The following is a 12,463-nucleotide window of genomic DNA, read 5'->3' on the forward strand; positions in this document are numbered from 1 at the left end:
GCCGGCTGGCTCCGAGGCGGCGGCAGCGGCGGCAGCGTTGCAGAGCGTCTCCTGCGCATGCGCAGGAGACGCTCTTGCACTTTCGGGGGGGTTTAAACATCCCCCCGAAATTTTTTACAACTTTTTGTATTTTTGTGCACACGTGGGGACTGGCCCACGTGTGCACAAACCTCCCCCGGCCCTCCAGCTGCCCCCTCCGTGCTGATTTAAGTATCCGCACGGAGGGGGCAAGTTGGCTATTAGATATATAGATTAGCGTTTTGAAAATGGATGAGAGCAAAGAATCGCAGCAAAAGGAGTTCTGGTAGCTGCGAGGCAACAGTGTGCTGGAAGCGGTCTGAAGGCAGATTCCGGTAAAACAAATGCAGAAACGAGAGAAAGCCCCGACACAAACCGGAAGTGAAAGCGGGAGGGAATGCAGAACGGAAGAACAGGATGCGCTCAGAAACCGAGGCAAAATACGGGTACAGAAAGAAGGCAAGATGACCAGAACAAGCTGCAGGGGAAGAAGGATTTGTTAGTATTTTGATTGGGGGAGAAATCAGTAGCTGCAGCTCCCTTGGCATCACTGTGATATGACAAGCAATTTCCTCAGCAAGTTGAGCAGAACTTTGAGCGAAGGCCTGTCTGGACGTTTTCCCTCCAAAACTGTTGTTGCCCCTGCTTCTGTCTTTTGGCGGAGGTGTGGCTTGGCCTCTCTCCACTTGCCTTCTTTGCTTTCTCTAACTTTCTTTTTTGGGTGCCTGTCAAATTAGGGTTACCATCTCTGGACTGGGAAATTCCTGGTGATTTGGGGCTGAAAACTTAGAATAATGGGGCTTGAGGGAATGGAGGGATCTCAGCTTGGTATAATGCCATACAGACCACCATCCAAAGCAGCCATTTTCTCCAGAGGAAAGAAGAAGGAGGAGGAAGAGAAGGAGGAGGAGATTGGATTTATACCCCACCCTTCACTACCTGAAGGAGTCTCAGAGTGGCTTACAATCTCCTTTCCCTTCCCCTCCCCACAACAGACACCCTATGAGGTAGGTGGGGCTGAGAGAGCTCTCCTGAGGACTGCCCTTGAGAGAGCTGCTCTGAAAGAACTTATGACTTACCCAAGGTCACACCAGCAGCTGCATGTGGAGGAGTGGGGAATCAAACCCGGTTATCCCAGATTACAGTCCATGCTCTTAACCACTACACCAAACTGGCTCTCTGGAGATCAGTTGTAACAGAGGGAGATCTCCAGGCCCCATGAGGAGGCTGGCAAACCCCATGAAGGCACCTCTGAGGGAAACCATAACCAGCTGGATAATTTTATCCATGTACCCTGACTGGTTCTCATAAGCGTCATGTCCTCCTGGCTGCTATACACACCATTTAGGAGTTGAGAGGGCAAAGCAATGCCACCAATTGGCTTCCCCTCCTCAGTCCTTGGCTGGCAGCCTGTAGACCATTTCAGTTTTCATTTTCCCCGCTGGCTGACTCTCCCCAAGGTGTCATCCTTTCTGGAGAGGGAGGGGGTGGGCAGGTTGCTGCTGCCCCATCCAGGGGTCATTTCCTGCAGGAGCGCACAGGAGCAGAGCTCCGGCAGTAAAGAGCCCAGGGGACGGGCACATGCAACAAGCCCCACCCCCTGCTCCCAGCAGCCCTCAGTCAGAGCAAGAAGCAGCCAGGTAAGCTGCAGAGCTCCCCCCGGCCTCCCAGTCCAAAACGGTCCAGTGGCACCTTTAAGACCAAGTTTTATTCAGGTACAAGCTCTCCCTCCTCTGCGAGGACAGATCTGCATGTCCCCCCCCCCCGATAGCTAGCTATCCAAAACAGTCCAGTGGAGCCTGAGTGGTGGGTGTTGCCTTCTGACACACTTCCGGTGATGCCAGGGGGTGTGGCGTATGCAAATGAGTTATGCTAATGAGTTATACTAATGAGCTCCTGCACCTCTTTTTCTACGAAATGACCCCTGGGCCCATCTATGTGTGTGTGGGCAAGCCCACCCCTGTGGTCATTGTGGTGTAGATCTGAGCTAGCTCCAGGGCAGTTTCATCAATCTCTGACCTCCCCAACTCTGAAGCTTATTTACCAACAACACTTTACAGTGGCAGGCGGGCAGTCTGATAGAACTCTTGAGAGGTTTCTTATTCCAAAGTGTCTCCGGATGGCCAGTCGGATCAGGATTATTTCCCCCCTAATGGCCCTAACTGCCGTTGGGCCAAGCAGACTTCAAAAGGTGACCTTGTGATCATAACTAAAGAAGCCATCGTGCCCAGACCCTCAGGCACCAGTGGGGCTTCTCAGAAAATACGGAAGGGGTCGGGGTGTTTACAAGTTCTCTCCCCAAAGTCATAAGAACATAAGAATAGCCAACATTGGATCAGGCCAATGGCCCATCCAGTCCAACACTCTGTCACACAGTGGCCAAAAATACCAGGTGCCATCAGGAGGTCCACCATTAAAGAGTTAACCTGTTTGTCTGTCTATGTAATTGGTAGGCAGTTAGGGCCAATGGTGCGTTGAGTAGAAGTCCCCATGTTAGAAGGGGAAGGCTCCGTGCATCATGAACTAACCTTTAGCCTGGTCATTGGTCAGTTTGTCATTGGGAGATGTTGCCTGAGTTTTGTCATGTAGGCATTTTGGATTTCCTTCTCCCTTCCTTTGTTTGAAGATCAGAGGAGAGCATCCATCTCCGTGCTGACGGTAGCGAGAGGCAAGGGTGTAGACTTTCCAATTTCCGGGGGGGGGGGGGTGGGGCTGGGCCAGAGGCATTGCTTTGCTAGGAGCAAGGGTGGCTCCCGGGGGAGGCTGAGCACCTTCCTGAAAATTTCGGCGGGGGCTGAAGCCCCGCCGCCCCCACAAAGATTACGCCTATGGAGAGGGATGTAGTTAGACTGGTGATTATGTACCAACAGAAGGCCCTCTCTTTGTAAGGTAGCTTAAACTTGCCGGTGGAGCACACGGGAACCGGTTCCAGGTGCGTTATCGCCTCTCAGCAGGGAACGCCCGTCAGCTTCCCTGCTGCTGATGGCTGGGAGCCAGTGTTCCCTCTAAGCTGAGTTAGTGTGAGCTAGCTCACAGTTTTTTTAGCCTCCGGCTCACACATTTTTTTTGTCTCCGCTCAGGAAGGGGTGGCTCCAGAGCAAAACTAATTTCTGCAGGAGCCAAATCGCTCGCTCACAACTTTAATGCCAGTCGCTCACAAAGTAGATTTTTTGCTCGCAGGACTCCACAGCTTAGAGGGAGCATTGCGTGGGAACTAAGCCCCTGTGGAGAATACCTACTGTCCATTAATGTTGCTTTCTCCTCCTCCTCACTGTGCTGCTCCAGGCAGTTGCTTGGGCTGGAGAAGCAGCCCTGGAGTGTGTCTGTCTGCTCCTAATGGGAACTCCAAATATATCTTAGTGGGGGCATTTCTTGGCGCTGGCCACCCTTCCCTTTCATTCCAGACCCTTAAGTGGAGAAATTAATGGAGTTGCAGAGAAAGACGGCTGATGTTAGGGGAGGCGGCACACAGTGGCGACTCTGGTACGTCCCTCTGGATTGGGCAGACACTTCTCCAGTCCTCAGAATCAGGTACGGAATGTTGGAAAACATTCCCTGCTCTTGCACCTCATGTGCGCCACGGCTGCTCCTTTCCTTTTTGTGAAACAAGGACCGTTCCCCGGGTTATTGAACACAGCGGATACCGGATGAACGCAGTGGATACCAGACGCCACAACACATCACGTCCCACTTTTCGTTATTCCCACAGTATAATGCGGCTCCTTCAAAGGACTGTAGTGTTCCTCTGCGAGCCCCGTCTAACTTACATTAAGGGCGGCTATGTACCGTCATCCGTTCCTGCTTTCCCATATAAAATAAGGAGTGACAGGATTGCCCTACTTTGCTTCTTTGTCGCTGCATGTATTATCACTTTCTGGAGCTTACACTTTCTGTAAACATTAGTCATGGCGCAGACTGTTTCAGACCTTAAAATGCATATGAAAAATTCAGCTCCGCACTGAGCCGCAAATCTATTTGGTTCCCAAAGCAGAAAAGGTTCTTCTCGGCCATGTTCACAATCAGACCTCTCTTTGAGTCACTATGATCTGCAGGCTCGAGGAGAGGGAGAAACTCCCAGCTAAGGGGCACTGTTCAGATGGGGAAATGAGTTGGATCCTGCAGATTGATTCTACTAGCAGGGGTGCTTTCCTCCATTGTAAGGAATCTTCCCTTGACACAAGAGACAAAGCGGAAAGCTTTCTGCTGGAGGAAAGCACTTCCACTAGTGGCACAGAGCCACAGGGTCCAGTAGAGGTTCTGCAATATAACCCTCCTCTTAGATAAAGGTAAAGGTTTCCCTTGCTCGAAAGCCAGTCGAATCCGACTCTAGGGGTCTGGTGCTCATTTCCATGTCCAAGCCAAAGAGCCAGCGCTGTCCGAAGACGTTTCCGTGGTCATGTGGCCGGCATGACGAGACACCAAGGTGCACGGAACACTGCTACCTTCCCACTGAAGCGGTACCTATTTATCTGCTTGCAGTTTCTTGCTTTCGAACTGCTAGGTTGGCAGGAGCTGGGGCCAGAGACGGGAGCTCACTCCGTCATGCAGCACTTGGGTCTCGAACTGCGCAGACCTTCCAGCCTGCAGTTCAGCGTCTTAAACGACAGAGACTTTTCCATGAAAGGAAGTGGGGACAGTCAGCGTCAGCCTTCTTCTAGGTTGGGGTCCCCAATCTGGTGTCCGTAGGTACCAGTGTTCCCTCTAAGTTGAGTTAGTGTGAGCTAGCTCACAGTTCTTTAGCCTCCGGCTCACACATTTTTGTCTCGGCTAAGGAAGGAGGGCTCCAGAGCAGACTAATTTATGCAGTAGCCAAATTGCTTGCTCACAACTTTAATGCCAGTAGCTCACAAAGTAGAATCTTTGCTCACAGGACTCCACAGCTTAGAGGGAGCATTGGTAGGTACCATGAAGCCACTGACACCGCCAGTTTGGTGTAGTGGTTAGTAGTTAGGAGCAGTGTTCCCTCTAAGCTGAGTTAGTGTGAGCTAGCTCACAGTTTTTTAGCCTCCGGCTCACACATTTTTTGTCTCCGCTCAGGAAGGATGGCTCCAGAGCAAACTAATTTTTGCAGCGGCCAACTCACTCGCTCACAGCTTTAATGCCAGTGGCTCACAAAGGAGAATTTCTGCTCACAGGGCACCACAGTTTAGAGGGAACACTGGTTAGGAGTGTGGACTCTAATCTGGGAGAACTGGGTTTGATTCTCCACCCCTCCACATGCAGCTGCTGGTGTGACCTTGGGTCTGTTACAAGTTGTTTCAGAGCTGTTCTCTCAGGACCAGTCCTTGAAAGAGCTCTCTCAGCCCCACCTACCTCACAGGGTGTCTGTTGTGGGGAGGGGAAGGGAAGGAGATTGTAAGCCACTCTGAGACTCTGAGTGAAGGGCGGGATATAAATCCAATCTTCTCCTCCTCCCCCTCCTCCTCTTCTTCTTCTTCTTCTTCCCCCCCAAGTGTTTTTTTTTAGAATGTGGGTGGAGCCAGGTGGAGCTCTTACTCAGCAGGGCTCCTGACTGGCCACTGAAGACCCAATTCCCTATGCAGATGGAAAATGATGCTATTTCAGTGGCAGCTGCCACCACAGCGTTTGCTTCCCCCCCCCTCCTCTCACTCTTCTTTCCCAGAGTGTTTTTAAAATTACCCCCTCACCCCTGCATTTGGGCTTCCTCTCTGTGTTTGGATCCACTTCCTGTGGTGGCCATTTTGGGGGTTGTGCCCCCCCCCCGTATCAGAATTCAAAAGATGCCCACAGGCTCAAAAAAGTTAGAGACCCCTGGTTCTAGGTGAAAGCGGAAAAGTGGTAGTTCATATGACACTCTAGCACTATTAGTCCAAATATCCCACCAGGATAAAATTTACATTTCTAGATCTCCTCAGGCTTCGCTTCTGTTATGTTCATGGTGAGTTGGGTGGACTGTATGATCGATTTCCCACAAGCCGCTGCTCTGCGCTCGCTCTTCCCTTTGCCCTGATCCTATGTGTCAATTTCACATTATGTGCTGAGCGGCAGCATTTTGCCCCGCAACTTCGCCCGGTTTCCTCTGTGTCTACTCAATCCTGTTTTTTGAGGATTGAATAGATGCGGGAAAAATCGAGCGAAGCTGCGGGTCAAAATGCCGCTGAGCAGCACATAATGTGACATTGACATGTAGGATCGGGGCAGAGGGAAGAGCGAGCGTGGAGCAGCGGCGTGTGGGAAATCGGCCTATGTGTGGTCCAAACTCTTTCACAGCTATAAAATTAAATCTGAAATACGCTCAAAAGTACCCTAGCAAGTAGTCAAGTATTTAAGTCCTGCTGATATTTGCCACAACAGATGGCTCCTCCGGCTAAATATTCCTGAATTATTTAAAGCATCTCCACTTGCTAGATGCTCCACAATGCCAGTCCTTCTTATCTTCAAAAGCCAAGATAGATGGGTGTTTCCTATTGGGAAAGAATGGGGTGTTCTCTCACTTTTAATTTGATGCTAATGAGCACTGAATGGGAAGCCTTTTGAGATGTCTTTGAAGTGCCAATGATTAAAAGAAGCATTCCTGCATATCAGTTTTCTGATTGAAACATTATACACCCTCCAGCTGGGGATGTGAGGGAAAGTCACCCCATACAGATAAGCAAGGCTGGGAGATCTCCTGCCTTAAAGTTTGGCCACTGTCAATGCTCTTGACTGAGATACAGGGAGAGCATTATGCACCAGCAGTGTTTTGTATGAATAGGGCAACAAGTGTATTTTCCAGGTTTGGTGCATGGAATTGGAATCCCAGGTTTGTTGCGGGTACACATACACATATACCAAAGCTTAAAAACGCACCATGGCCAATGCACATATTGAAAGTGTGAAGGAACAGAACAGCATGCTTCCATACCTTTGCTCCCTCTAAGCTGTGGAGTCTTGCAAGCAAAAATTCTACTTTGTGAGGTACTGGCATTAAAGTTGAGAGTGAGCGATTTGGCTGCTGCATCAATCAGTTTGCTCTGGAGCCATCCTTCCTGAGCTAAGATAACAATGTGTGAGCCGGAGGCTAAAAAATTGTGAGCTAGCTCACACTGACTCAGCTTAGAGGGAACACTGGGAGGCGTGTCTGAAAAACCAGTGGTCATCCCAAGTCTCTGCTCAGTGATGCCACCCCTTTCCCTTACCCATTGGGAGGGGAGCACCAACACCAAACTGAGCATTAACTGCTGCCACCAGCAAATCAAAGAATATCTTCCACTAGACAGATTTGCACATCCAGCACTCTATACCTGTGTTGTTGTTTGGAGGCTCCACCTAGTTACCATGTCTCCCATTTCATTCCCACAAATTAGTGTGGGAACAATTGATTACACTTTTGCAATTTCAAACTATGGCACTCAAGGGATAGTGTGATTACCTGCTGCCCCTTCCTGTTACTGTGCTTCAGATAACAAGAATGAATAGGTGTGGCGTGTTTACAACGATCAGGCTTAGAGCATTCAAAATATAAGAAAGTTTAATAAATGAATAAAAAGAATACACATGTTCTGTTCAAGCATCAGGCCAAATAAAGGTACAAAGAAAAGGTGAAAATGCAGTCTCCTTTCCCTTCATTCAGTTCTGATTCTAAATGATGTTTAAATAGGACAGGCTAGTATTACTTGAAGTTGCAGTAGTGTAAAGATAAGCATTACCTTAGTTCTCATAGTTCTCAAGCAATAATTCATTAAAACCATTCCTTCCTCTTTACATTTTGCTTCGCAACAGACACAAAAAAAGGGCAGAGAGCATCTGGGAATTTGAGACCCAAGAAGTGATTGGTTTCCTCCTGTCCTTCCCCAACATAATCTTCATAAATTACTTATTGGCTTATTTCTTTTGTAAATGGCAGTGAAATGGGCCTGACATTTGTTCAAAGGAAAATCTTACTTCAGTTAATGTAGCGAAATTAGTCTTCAACTCATTAAACATTAATAAATTTATGTTTCAATCAGCTGTACGCCGGACTCCATACCACTTTCTCCACTGAACTTCTGCTTAGGTTAATAGGACATTCACTAATATTAAGTGTTCTGAGATGACCTTTGTTGTGAGTACATCTTCCTCTCCACCTCTGGGGCATATACTAGTCTCCTGAGAGTCTGCATGTCTGCAGCTGTGAAATCTGTATCCTTGGGGTTCGTTTGCTGTTTCATTTCTAAGAATATGGCACTTCCGAAATCCCTAAATCCAGCTCAGATCTTTCAAGAGCACTGTCTTCATTTCAAAATGAAAAATTCAGGCTAACTAATGTGATATGAAGTCTTAAAAGGTTAAACCTGGCTATAGGGATTCGCCTGTCTCTCAGAATTGGATCAAAGATGGTAAGTGAAATTTAAGGATGAGACATTATAGGATAATTTTGATGTGACTTGGGTTGTGTTTTTTTTAAATAACTTGTGTGATTTAAAGGTAGGGCAATTTGCTTCCTCCTTGCCAATCAGAATTCTTCAGAAGAGGGAGTACTATTTAAATTTTCAGTATCAACAAATCTAATCAGTGAACTGCTTTCAGAACAAACATTAAATGGCTTGTTTTAAGGAGTTACCATTTTTATAAAACCTCTGCTTAAAGGAGAGGTGCAGTACTTGGTTGTATTGCTACCAGGCAAGGTGCTAATTAACCAGTCAGCTTAATAACATCAATATTATTTGTTTCTAGAATTGGAGATGAATGTGTAAGCTTTACATTCAACTTTCAAAACGAACAAATTATTATTATTATTATTATTTATTAATATTAATAAATGATGATGATGATGATGATGATATTTTTTTAAAAAATGAGCTCCTGGGGGAGATCCGGGCCCTGCGGGACCTTATGCAGTTCCGCAGGGCCTGCAAGACGGAGGTCTTCCGCCAGGCCTTGGAGTAGGAGCCGCTGCCCCACTATACCATCACCGTCACGGTACCTTAAAGGATGCACTGACGAGGCCCTGAGGAAGAACCTGGAAATGCTTAGAAGATCTGATAAGTCGTCTCCGTTTAGGCATAATATCATGGGATGTACCATCTGAACTGAGTTGCTTCATCTTGGATTCACAATACTAGTAATTGTTTGAGCACCACTGTTTTTAATACTGTTGGATGTTTTTATTATGTACCGTATGTTTTATTTATGGCTCGGTTTTTACCTTGCCCTTGTGAGCCGCCCTGAGCCTTTGGGGAGGGCGGGACACAAATATGAAAAATAAATAAATAAATAAAATGTCAGTTTACTTATATGTAACAGTGCTTTGACTGAGATGGCCCAGGCTAGCTTGATCTCATTAGATCTTGTAAGCTAAGCAGGGTCAGCTCTGGTTAGTGCTTGGATGGGAGGCCACCAAGGAACTCCAGGGTCGCTATGCTCTCTACATGGGGCTGCCTTTGTCGCAGATCCGGAGGCTGCAGCTGGTGCAGAATGCTGTGGCCAGGCTGTTAATGGGTCTCTCTAGAAGGGACCATGTTCAGCCTGTGCTGAAAGCGCTGCACTGGCTGCCAATAGCGTACCGGATCCGCTTCAAAGTGCTGGTTCTTACCTATAAAGCCCTATATGGTCTGGGTCCAGCCTACCTGATGGACCGCCTTTCCCCGTATGTTCCCCCAAGAGCGCTACGGTCTGGGGCCCGGAATCTTCTAACCGTGCCGGGCCCCAAGGATGCTAGACTGGCCATCACAAGGGCTAAGGCCTTCTCAGTGGCGGCCCCCACCTGGTGGAATGAGCTCCCGGAGGAGATCCGGGCCCTGCGGGACCTGGTGCAGTTCCGCAGGGCCTGCAAGACGGAGCTCTTCCACCAGGCTTTCAGTTAGGGGCCGCCACTGCCCCCCCGGCTATATACCATCTTGGGGGGGGGTTAGGGGTTAGGGCTTAGGAGGCCGGGTAGAATCATTGTTAACATCTATTATCAATGCCTACTGGGAATGTTTGGGCTGTGTTAGGGTTGTGGTCGCCCTCTCGGGGTTTTTGAGATTCTGGAATGATTGTGGTTATTGAGCACTTTAATTGTTTTATTGGCTTTAAATTGTATATGTTGTTTTTAACTGTATTAGAGTATTGATGTTTTATTAGCAAGTTTTTTCTTGCCTTGTTAGCCGCCCTGAGCCCTACGGGGAAGGGCGGGGTATAAATTTAATAATAAATAAATAAATAAATAAATGCAGAGGTAGGCTATGGGAAACTGCCTCTGAATGTCTCTTGCCTTGAAAACCCTACAGGGTCACAATAGGTCTGTTGTGACTTCATAGGACTTTCCACCACCATCACCAGTACTTTCCAAACTCCTGAACCAAAACTGAGTGCCTGTTTCCCTCAGGCACTTCACAGAAAAATGAAAGGCATTTACTTTCCGCTTCCTTCATCTGATGAAAAAAACCCCTTCCTGGAAGAAACAGGCTGCAATAAATGAATTCTCCCAGGCAGAGCAATCCTCTAGTCTCAGCTGTAACAGTGGCTGCTTACACCGGTGTAAATTGGGTGCAATGCAGTCGGTGTTCTTATCAATCCCAGCAGCAAAACTGAAAGCAAAGACTAGACTAGAAATTAAAAATTGGCTGGCTGTATCAGCCGCTGATGCATGAAGTATTGCTGTTCATTTTTTTAAAAAACCGTCATATTTGATTGCGTGCATTTCCCGAAAACACCTAAACCAATCTTTATTACATTTTCCTCGAGGCTGAGGAAAGGAGATTCGAAAAGCACCTTTATGGGAGGCAGATGTAAGGAAAGGTTACCTCAATATGAGTGGGTTGGCAAGGAACCAGAATGTGTGCATGTGGAGATATTTGTCCAGGCGAAGGACAACATGGCACGCCAAAGCACGCCTATTTTGCCCACCCGCTAAGGAAGATGTGGAATCTCTATTTGCAGATGAAGGCCAGAAGTCACGCTTTCGCATAGTGTAGAAATGACAGACTGGGCTCTTCCATCACTCCAGAAGTCAATTCCTTAACGTAACAGGACAGGAATAGGATACAGTTTTGTCAGCTTTCCATCCCGTGAACTCGCAGCTTCCTCACACTATTCATTTTAATACTTCTTTTCTTTTCACATCTCAGCCATAGTCAGGAGCAAGCGCTGTGGTTCCTGTATGATCAATCGATTATGCAAACGTGTGCAAGAGGGAAACGTGGATTGTTAATCAGGATGCTCTTCTCATGCTGTTTCGTATTTCCTTTTCTGCCGTCGGGCGCAAACGTGGACAGCAGAGGAAGCTGCGTGAGTTTTCACCTCAGGATGGGTGACAGAGTGTAGGCGGCAAATCCAGGCACACGCGGAGACCACATCACCGGAGCTCCTTTCCCCCCCCTCACACATCTCACAAAAAACATTGTTAAAACGAACTGTGGCTGAAATAAGGAACTTCACGCCATGAAACCTCATGGGGTGGAAAATGCTGTCAAGCTTAGCCAAACTTATGGCAGGGTTTTCAAGGCAAGAGATGTCCACATTACATTTGCCATTGATCCCCTCTGTGTGGCAACCCGGGGCTTCCTTGGTGGCAGGGGTCATTTCTTGCAGGAGCGCACAGGAGCGGAGCTCTGGCAGTAAAGAGCCCAGGGGGCGGGCACATGCAACAAGCCCCACCCCCTGCTCCCAGCAGCCCTCAGTCAGAGCAAGAAGCAGCTAGGTAAGCTGCAGACCCCCCCCGCCCCACCCCCGTTCCAAAACAGTCCAGTGGCACCTTTAAGACCAAGTTTTATTCAGGTACAAGCTCTCCCTCCTCTGTGAGGACAGATCTGCATGTTCCTCCCCCCTCCATAGCTAGCAATCCAAAACAGTCCAGTGGAGCCTGAGCGGTGGGTGCTGCCTTCTGACACACTTCCGGTGATGTCAGGGGGTGTGGCCTATGCAAATAAGTTATGCTAATGAGTTATGCTAATGAGCTCCTGCACCTCTTTTTCTACGAAATGACCCCTGCTTGGTGGTCTCTCCCATGATCCAAACACTAACCAGGGTCGACCCTACTTAGCGTCTAAGATTTGACGAGATTGGACTAGCCCGGGCCATCCAGGTCATGGCATAAATATTACTTCTATTTATTTATTTATTTCTTGAACTTGTACCCCACCCTCCCTGCCAAAGCAGGCTCAGGGCGGCTAACGTGTTTGACACCCCTGCCCTAAACCCAAAGGCCTGTCAGTACCACAGGCCACTAATTACCTCACCTGACTACCCATGATGCCGGGGGAGAACTGATCTCCCCTATTGCGTAGTCAGATGCAAAAGCACCCGTACGGCAAGGAAATGAAATCCTGTGTACCACAGCTGCTCTCAGGTGGCAAAGATGTTTGGTAGTAGTTCAGTACGGACAGAGAACATCTGAGGCTTGGCTCCTGAGTGATGGCAGCCCTCCAACAGAAGAAGAAGCAGCAGCAGCAGCAGAAGAGGTGGTTTTATACCCCACTCTTCTCTACCCAAAGGAGTCTTAGGCCGATTCCGCACAATCACTTGCCCCGGTGTCACCCCCCCC

This window comes from Gekko japonicus, unplaced genomic scaffold (assembly GCF_001447785.1).
Source record: "Gekko japonicus isolate JY-2015 unplaced genomic scaffold, Gekko_japonicus_V1.1 scaffold1230, whole genome shotgun sequence".
NCBI lineage: Eukaryota > Metazoa > Chordata > Lepidosauria > Squamata > Gekkonidae > Gekko > Gekko japonicus.